We start from the raw sequence: 9856 nt of genomic DNA, 5'->3' as shown, positions 1-9856 counted from the left end.
TCCACTAATTAGTTCTGGGATTTCCAGTGATGTGGAAGTGACATTATGCCCATAGTAGGAAATCCGGGGAGGGGAAGCAAAGCATGTGGCAGGTTTTTGTGGATGGGGGCACACTGGACTCACAGGGAGGGAAGGGATAGGATTGGTGCTGGATCTACCGTGGGAGAGGAAATCCCATTCCTGTGCAGGTCTCTAGTCAGCAGTGCAGGGCCCCTTGGAGTGTGAGCCCTGACTGCACTAGCAGAAAGTGGATTGTTGAGTTTGACAAGAAGTTCCTTCAAATCAGGTCAGGTTGCAATATTACCGATGTCTTCTGAGTGGGTCTGCAGGTTATGATCAAGGGAATCTCTGAAACATTTGACTTCCATATAGCAAAGCGTCGTTATCATCTGCATTAGAAATAGTGCTATTTAATTCATCACTTTTATCTTACTACTACTACTACTACTACTACTATCTCTTCATCTTTATTTTCATTATCATCGTCATGCTGTCCATTTACAAAGAAGGCTTTCACAAAGTTGGAATCATTGTCACTACCGCCTAAATAAGAGGCGGAAAGGCCTCCAGCAGTAAATAGCCGCATGCTACTTTTAATTTTAGTGCATGGCCATTTACTGACCCCATTAAAAAGAGCTTAACCACACGCCCATACTACCGCAGGCCACTTTTTACCACGGCTTAGTAAAAGAATTCCCCAGTGACTGAGGAGATATTATGGGGGTCCTTTTACAAAAGTGTGGTAGAGCCAATGCTGGCTTGGCACATGGTGAATCAGCCCTACCACCGGGCTTGCCCAGGAGCCTGGCGGTAGTTCCAGCTTCCCATGCACCATTTTTAGCACTAGAAAATATACTGTCATTTTCTAGCACCGGAGATTATTTCCTTTAAAAAAAAAATTGTAGTCAGGGCATGACAGTTGAGCTCAAGCTTCTGGAATTATTTGTTGTTAAATTTTAAAAAAAGGAAAAGTTGCTACTTACCTGAGGTGTCTATTGTTTGTAACCTAATAAAATGTAATTATGTGAAAGATTCTCAATCTGAGGCAGAGGGAAGTGACATATTGTTACTGTCTTGGGTTACACGCAGTCAGTTTGACACTTTGAACTAGAGGAGGCTTCTGTGTTCTGGCGTCCATTCCTGACATATTCATGCTCCCTCCTACTCACCCCTCCCCTCAGATTAAAGAATCACCCTTTATAATCGAACGAATAGTGTGCAGAGATAAGGTAAATACAAGCAGTGCTTATCTTGGCATGCAGAGTTGTTGTCTTGTCTGCTGAAATAAACTTGGTGTAAAGCTGCTTTAACTTGGCTGCAGTAGGAGAATGGGAGAGAGATGATGGGGAAGGAATGAGAGGGAGGGGCCTGTTGTTTATAGGCTGACCTGAAGGGCAAAAACAGCATATTGTTATGAAGTAATTTAGAAAGGGCATAAGGAGATGAGAGGCGGTGCAGAATACCCTTCCCCCAGCCCTGTTGAGTGGCTTCTGCTATTTTGCTCCATCCAAGGAGAAATATAATGAATTAATGGTATCACTTAGGAAACTTATGAAATACAGCAGAATATTCTGATAAACCGTAGCTTGTTAACACTCCCAGCCCCTGTCATTTAGCATCATACATGTAGAGCACAGCAATAGAGTTTGAATCCGAGCACTGCAACTGGGGAGTTTCTTGCCTGAAATAACTGTGGATCGTGACATCTTCTAGGGAAGAAAGTTTTTGATTTGATGTACTCCTCTGGGTGAAGATGAATTTAAGATAGATTGAACAGCCAGAAGATTTCATGGCTGGCAGTGAAAAGTAGGTCAAGGACTTTCTGACGCATAGCAATCATGGTCTCATCTATTGCAGTTAGCCTGTCTGCATAGGTTTCTCATATCTTTCATTAAACAATGCAATTTATTTTCCAGTGAATTACCATCTGGCTCTTTTTATCTAAGATGCAAGTGTAGGATCTGAGCTGTGAACTGAGAATGGTTCCTTGGTCCTGTGGCTGAGATTACGAACCTGTATAGTGTGGGAAGGCTAATGATCTGATACTCAGTCTCGCCAGGGACACAATTACTTTTTGACCATTGCCAAAGCAAGAAGATTAGCCTGTTTTTAAATAAAGAAAACAATATAAAGCAGAATACGATTGCATGGTATAATACCTGCAGTCTGCAATGGATAGCTAGTGCATGCATCTATGCTAAATAGCCGCAAGGCAAGCTTTGCTTGTAAGGGCATCTGCTCAGCTTAGTGAAAGAATAATTAATTTAGCTGCAGGGCACGTTCACATGATTAACCATAAAGGTTGGATAAAGAATTTTTAAACTGTGAGAACTTCATTAAGAATAAAGGGTTGCTACATAAAAGGTTTTACCCCATTCCGTTTTCTGCTGATGGGAAAACATTTTCCAAAATCACCCTAACAAGCAGCTCCATTAATAGGATGTTAATTTTTGCAATATAAAACATAGGTTTTTTTTTCTAGCTTAGGTCTTGTTAGCCATTGTTTAAAATTTTATTCAGCTCAAAGGATGGGGTGTCCGGAAGCCAAGATACCATAGTGGTAATCCAATGTTTTCCCCTTCAGTTATCAACTTGCCTCTGATACCTTATTTAGGGGTCCTTTTACTGAGGTATGCTAATGGATTTAGTGTGTGTTAATGATTAGCATGCACTAAATGATAAGAAGCCCATTATATTCCTATGGGTGTCATCATTTAGTGCATGCTATTTGTTAGTGCACCTTAGTAAAAGGACTCAGGCATCACAATCATAGTCCTCCAGATGTGAGCTGTTTTGTTTTCTGGTTTATTTATTTAGATTTTGCTCACACCTTTTTCAGTAGTAGCTCAAGGTGAGTTACATTCAGGTACTCTGGATATTTCTCTGTCCCAGGAGGGCTCACAATCTAAGTTTGTACCTGAGGCAACAGAGGGTTAAGTGACTTGCCCAAGATCACAAGGTGCAGCAGTGAGATTTGAACTGGCTACCTCTGGATTGCAAACCGGTGCTCTAACCACTAGGCCACTCCTCCACTCAATAGCTAATTGGTTGGTCAATAGCTAATCGATAGGATGGCTGCATTATGGTATTGCTTATTCAGAGCTTAACATTAAGGCAGTGCTGTGGTCAGACCATTATTTTACTATGTTTAGATTGCGTTCAGCACAAATATGGAATGCTCTTCCAGTCAGAATTCAAATAATTTCAGATAATATGGTTTTTAAAAAACATTAAAAACATCATTTTAACAAATATTTTGTAGCTGGGTAGAATGATACTATTCAGTAGCAAGACATTAGAACATCACATTCATTTTAGGATTGATGTTTGAATCTTCAGATACCGTCTGAACTCTTTACTATATGTTATCTGCACTGAACTCTAAGGTAGCTGTGGAATACAAGAGTGTATCAGTATCAGTACCACTAACTCACCCCATTCTATAAAATTACACCTTCAACCCTCCTGAACACCACTCAATTATCCACCCGTACACACACACTCCGCTCCATCATAAATATCCTATTGTTGGAACCACATTGCTCAGCACCCTACAATGAATCTTCCCATGTAAATTAGTGAGCCTGAAAAGTGGGGCTTATGAGCAAAGATGTTGCTCACAGCTTAGAGATAGTATTGGTGGAAACAATTTGAGAACTACTCTTTCAATTAAATGATTTAATCCATAGCAGCCACATCAGAGGAGGAGTGGCCTAGTGGTTAGAGTGGTGGACTTTGGTCATGGGGAACTGGGTTCGATTCCCACTGCAGGCACAGGCAGCTCCTTGTGACTCTGGGCAAGTCACTTAACCCTCCATTGTCCCAAGTACAAATAAGTACCTGTATATAATATGTAAGCCGCATTGAGCCTGCTATGAGTGGGAAAGCGCGGGGTACAAATGTAAGAAAAAAATAATAAAATAAATAGAAAGACCTATAGAAACAAAAGAGATTACAGATTGTGATTAATTGACTTTAGTTCATGGTCAGTACCAAAAATATCAACAAAAGACATAAACTATGATGTTGACAACAAAAGTTTGATAGATAATATATCCCCTGCTTCCCTAGGAGTGATCATAGGTGCCTAGAAACTTGTACTGCAGCTGATCACACTTCAAAAAGCCAATGGCATGAAAGAACCAAAACAGTAGTAATATAGGAACATCCTATCACCCTCACAGTCTAACTCACTTCCTCCACCCCTGACTTACCTCTAAAATGAATTACATTGAGGGGGTCTTTTACTAAGGCATGCTCACATTTTTAGCACATGCTAAAAATATGTGCGTGCTAAACGTTAGAGACGCCAATGCATTCCTATGGGCATGTAAGCTCTTTGAGCAGGGACTGTCTCTTTTTGTGTATGGTGTACAGCGCTGCGTAAGCCTTGTAGCACTATAGAAATGATAAATAGTAGTAGTAGTAAAAGACCCCCTAAGTATCCATTTAGTTTCCAAGGAGATAGGGTCATTACAAATGGATGCCAAATTTGTAAAAACTTTTTCTTCTTTTTTATAATCATTAAGCGAGCTGCCATTAGACATTCCATTTGCAATAGCACATGCATCTGTATTCTCCAAAGCTCAAATTCTGGTGGCTGCTCTTATATCTGAAGTGATTTTAAATATGGGCAAGATAGATATAGCTGAGTTTGAATCAAAATGCCAACAAATATTGACCCCCTTTTTAATAACCCATGGCATAAGAGCCAACTTTTCAAAATTATTGGGGGTGCTAAACCCAATGGAAATTACCTTTCCCTGGACAAAGTCAACGAGTTTGTTCAATATCGGGGGTGCTCAAGCTCCCACAGAGCTGGCTGCTATGACCCACAGAGAAATAGTATGTTGTTCCACTAGTCTACAACATGACACTTTACTGCAGGATTCACCAACCTGCAGTACCTCAGTACTGTGGTCTAGTGAACTCAGTGATAAATTTATCTGTGTGTTGCTGCACCTGAAATTGGCTATGGCAATGAAAAGATAATGGGCTCCAAGTTGGGTCTGCTATCTTTTAAGTTTCAACAATTTTATTGATGGAACATTTCACAGTACATAGTCAGTATCCATAATATACAGGACAATAAATGTGATATCTTACATACATTTATACAGTTACTACGTGCCATCAAGCGTTTTTATAATTCCCCCCCCCCCCAAGGGCCCCTTTCCCCAAACCTTCTCCAACCTAACTCACCCCCTCAACCCCCCAAATCCTAACCCCCCCTTCCCCACCATAAGAATCCCATCTCCTCAACAAAGGGAGTCAACCGTCACCTGCATTTGGTAAGCGCCTCTCTCGCACATGCAGAAGGGGTCACCCAATTGATTAAGAATGGCACTACGGGCCCGCGGTGCAAGGACATGTATGTAGCATTGCCAGGTTAAGTAAAACTCTCTCTGTTGCTTAAATTTCAGATGAACATCTCTTAATTCCAATAGTAAGAACGCATGTAGCTTGTTACGCCATTGCCAGTATGTAGGAGCCTCTTGTTTTACCCAGTTAATTAAGATGCATTTTTTATCTATTAGAAGCGCTTTATAGAGCAGCGCGTTATAATGGACAGCACCAGCTCCTCTCAGCGCCCCCACTCCCAACAGAACGTTTTCAGGCCCAGTGACATAGGGACCTTCATTATATGCCTCATAAAGTTACAAATTTTTGCCCAAAAAGCCTTTATCTCCGGACAGTCCCACATAGCGTGGTAATAATTGCTCTCGGGCTCCCCACACTTGCCACATTGAGGTGAGTCCACCCCTCCCATTTTATAAAGTCGCAACTTAGAAGTGTATGCTGTGAAATCCTCCCTAGTAGTGATATGGGCAAATTGGACCACCTCCCCAACATCTGCTTTGTAAAGTCAAACAACTTAGTCACATTCAACTGATACAATTGGGCTGGGTCCCCCGGCAACTGTATACCTAGATAGGTAAACGAAACAGCTGTCCTCCGAAAGGGGCACGCTAATCGTACCCATTCCGCTTCTGTCATATTCATGGGCTGAACCTCCGATTTGTCTACATTAAGGCAGAACCCCGAATAATTGCCAAATTCTCTAAATATCTCCATCAAAGCTGATAAGCCTGTGGGTTCTGAAGAATGACCAAGAGGTCGTCCGCAAAAGCGAAGATCTTAAAATGCTCAGGCCCTAGAACAACTCTGTGTAAATCCGCTGAACCCATAATATCCCTGATTAGAGGATCCAAAACCAGTACAAATAAGAGCGGTGACAGTGGGCAGCTCTGTCTAGTACCTCTGGCAATTTCAAATTGCCGAGAAATCACTCCATTCACTGACACCTCTGCCATCGGGCACTAATATAATGTTTTGATAGCCTCCTTAAAAAAACCCACCCACACCATAGGCGTCCAGCACCCCAAACATAAAATCCCATCTCACTCTATCAAAGGCTTTATGCGCATCAAAACTTACTAATATCGAAGGGGTACGCTCTTTATGTAACTTTTCCAATGCCTGCAGTATCTTTCTCAAGCTTTTTGCCACAGGACGTGCCCGAACAAACCCCACCTGAGGGGTTAGCACCATATGAGACAGAAACCGAGCCAGTCTATTGGCCAAGATCTTTGCAAATAATTTAGCTTCAAATGATAATAAAGATATAGGCTGATAGGATTCTGCACGAGTCGAATCCTTCCCCGGCTTTAGTAATACAATAATATGCGCCGTTCTTAACGAGTTTGGTAACTCTCCTCTTGTAACATGCAGATTAAATACCTTAGCCACACATGGCACAATCTCCTCAACCAAAATTTTGTACAATTCCGACAAGAATCCATTCACCCCCGGTGATTTATAGAGAGCACTATCTCTTATATTCCAGGTAACCTCGTCCTCAGAAATATCTGCATTGAGTATATATTGTTGAGATTTCGAAAGCTTTGGAAGATCTTGCCCCTCTAAATATGCTGACGCCTCTAGCTCCTCATCTTCCGGCGGAGAATATAGCTGAGTGTAAAAAATTTGGAAGACCCTTTTAATGTCTGCATTCGTGTGGTAGATTACCCCCTGATCATCTCGCATTTGTGTTACCCATCTCCTCCCCCTCCCACTTGATTGACCAATCTCGCCAGAAGCTTCCCCTGTGTGTTTGCATGTTTATACAGCTGATATTTATAATATATCAAAGATTTTTGTGTGCGGGAGTGAATCAGCTGATTCAATTCCACTTGTGCCATCATATATAACTTCTTATGGGCAAAAGAATGTATCCTACCATAGACCTGTCTAAGTCTCCTTACTCTTCTTTTAAGTTTGGAACAGATGTGTGAAGGCTCGATAGACCTTTGGTCTGTCCCAGTATGGCAAAGCTTATGTTCTTATAGTTACCCACAACTATAGATTGGATCATTACAATTTATGGTTTATTTAAAATTTGCTATATAACTAAACCTAGGACGCACCAAAACGGTTTACAATAATAATACACGTATTTTACATCTGGACTAGCTTGCTACACTCACTGTAACTTAGATCAGTTTCTTATATCTTTCTTAACTGTACAAAGTAGGTTGGGATAAACTTGCCTTGAGTTTAGCTAACCATCCATTTATCCCAACCTACTCTGTACCACACATCTTGTTCCCATCTATACATCTGTATTTGCTTCCTCAGCTATATGATAAACTGTATTGTAGAAAAGCATTAGCATCATATTTATGTTAGAACGTAAGAGTATAAGCATTGCCATACTGGGACAGACCGAAGGTCCATCAAGCCCAGTATTCTGTTTCCAACACTGACTAATCTATACAATACAAAGGCATTATAACATCCTTATTTTTATTTTCCATTCCTTTCCTAATAATACCTAACATTCTATTTGCTTTCTTTGCCACCACAGCACACTGAGCAGAGAGGATTTCAATGTATTGTCAACAATGACACCTAGATCCTTTTCCTGGTCAGTGACTCCTAGTGTGGAACCTTGCATGTAGCTATAGTTTGGGTTCCTCTTTCTTACATGCATTACTTTGCACTTGCTCACATTAAACGTCATCTGCCATTTGGATGCCCAGTCTCCCAATCTCATAAGGTCCTCTTGCAATTTTTCATAATCCTCTTGCGATTTAACAACTTTGAATAACTTTGTGTCATCAGCAAATTTATTTACCTCACTAGTTATTCGCATATCTAGATCATTTATAAATATGTTAAAAAGCAGCATTCCCAGCACAGACCCCTGCAGAACCCCACTATCAACCCTTCTCCATTGAGAATACTGACCATTAAACTCTACTCTCTGTTTTCTATCTTTTAACCAGTTTTTAATCCACAATAGCACACTACCTGCTATCCCATGGCTTTCCAATTTCCTCTGTACTCTTTCTTGAGGTACTTTGTCAAATGCCTTTTGAAAATCCAGATACACAGTATCGACTAGTTCACCTTTATCCACGTTTTGTTCACCCCTTCAAAGAAATGTAGCAGATTGGTGAGGCAAGATTTCCCTTCACTAAATCCATGTTGGCTTTATCTCATTAATTCATACTTATGTATATTCCCTGTAATTTTGTTCTTTGTATAGTGGAGCATCATTAGTATGCACACCATTAAAGTGCCTGATTGTTTTATATGCGGTAATAACCAGCCTCCCAAAATCATAAAATTAATGTGTGGTACTCAATAATACATGGTAGGCTGTACTGGAAATGACCTGGCAGTAGCTACAACAAACTTCCTTGGCTTGGAAACAAAGCGAAGCAACGTCTTTGATGTTATAGTTTTCATTATTGTTCCAGTAATAAGTGCACCGATACTATGCGGTTATATAGCCATGCCTCCCGAACACTGCGTACTAACAATGCTCTTCTGTAATAGTCTCTACCATTTTGTCCGGCACCAACATCAGGCTCACCACTTTGTAATTTCCCGGATCACCTCTGGAACCCTTTTAAAAAATCGGCATTACATTGGCCTCCTCCAATCTTCCGGTACCATGCTTGATTTTAAAGATAAATTACATATTACTAACAATAATTCTGCAAGTTCATTTTTCAATTCTATCAATATTTTGGGATGTATACCATCCAGTCCAGGTGATTTGCTACTCTTCAGTTTGCCAGATTGCACCATTACATCTTCCAGGTTTACAGAGATTTGATTCAGTTTCTCTGACTTGTCAGCATTGAATACCATTTCTGGCACTGGTATGTCTCCCACATCTTCCTCAGTGAAGACCAAAGCAAAGAATGTTCTAATGCATGCGTATTAGGTGTATCATTAGTATTATGCTAACATCGTATTATACCTCTGTTACTTGAATTTCAGTGCTATTAAATGTGTTTATTTTTTTTTAATCCTGTTTCATGGTAGTCCTATTATTACATTTCAATTTGCTGTTTTCAAGTTTGCCTCATTTACCCACCTCCACACCCCTTTTACAAAGCTGCGTTAGTGGTTGTTAGTGTGGTAATGCTGACACAGCTCATTTAAAGGGGGGTTATTGTATTTATGTTTATACTTGATCATTTTACTATTGTTATGCTGTTAACAAAATTGTACATTTTATGTTAACCTGTTCCTGCTGTACACCACCTTGGGTGAATCTCTTCACAAAGGCAGTTAATAAATCCCAATAAATAAATAAATAAATAAACAAGAAAATAAAGAAAAGAATACCAATGATATAAAGGAAAGACACATGCACTCAAAGTTGCACATACCTATTTAAAAAACCCACTGTAAGCCTTCCCAAATCTGCTCAAAAACCTCCTAGAAGACATGTCTGTTGTATCGAGGAGCTGGAGATGCAAGTATAACAATAGTTCTACTCTTCTAGCCCAAATGCTGCGTAAAATAATGAGTTTTTACCATTGTCTTGAATTGCTTT

The sequence above is a fragment of the Microcaecilia unicolor genome, chromosome 9, assembly GCF_901765095.1.
Source record: "Microcaecilia unicolor chromosome 9, aMicUni1.1, whole genome shotgun sequence".
In the NCBI taxonomy this organism is placed as follows: Eukaryota; Metazoa; Chordata; class Amphibia; order Gymnophiona; family Siphonopidae; genus Microcaecilia; species Microcaecilia unicolor.
The sequence above is the reverse complement of the archived record's forward strand: the minus strand, read 5'-3'. Positions refer to the sequence as shown.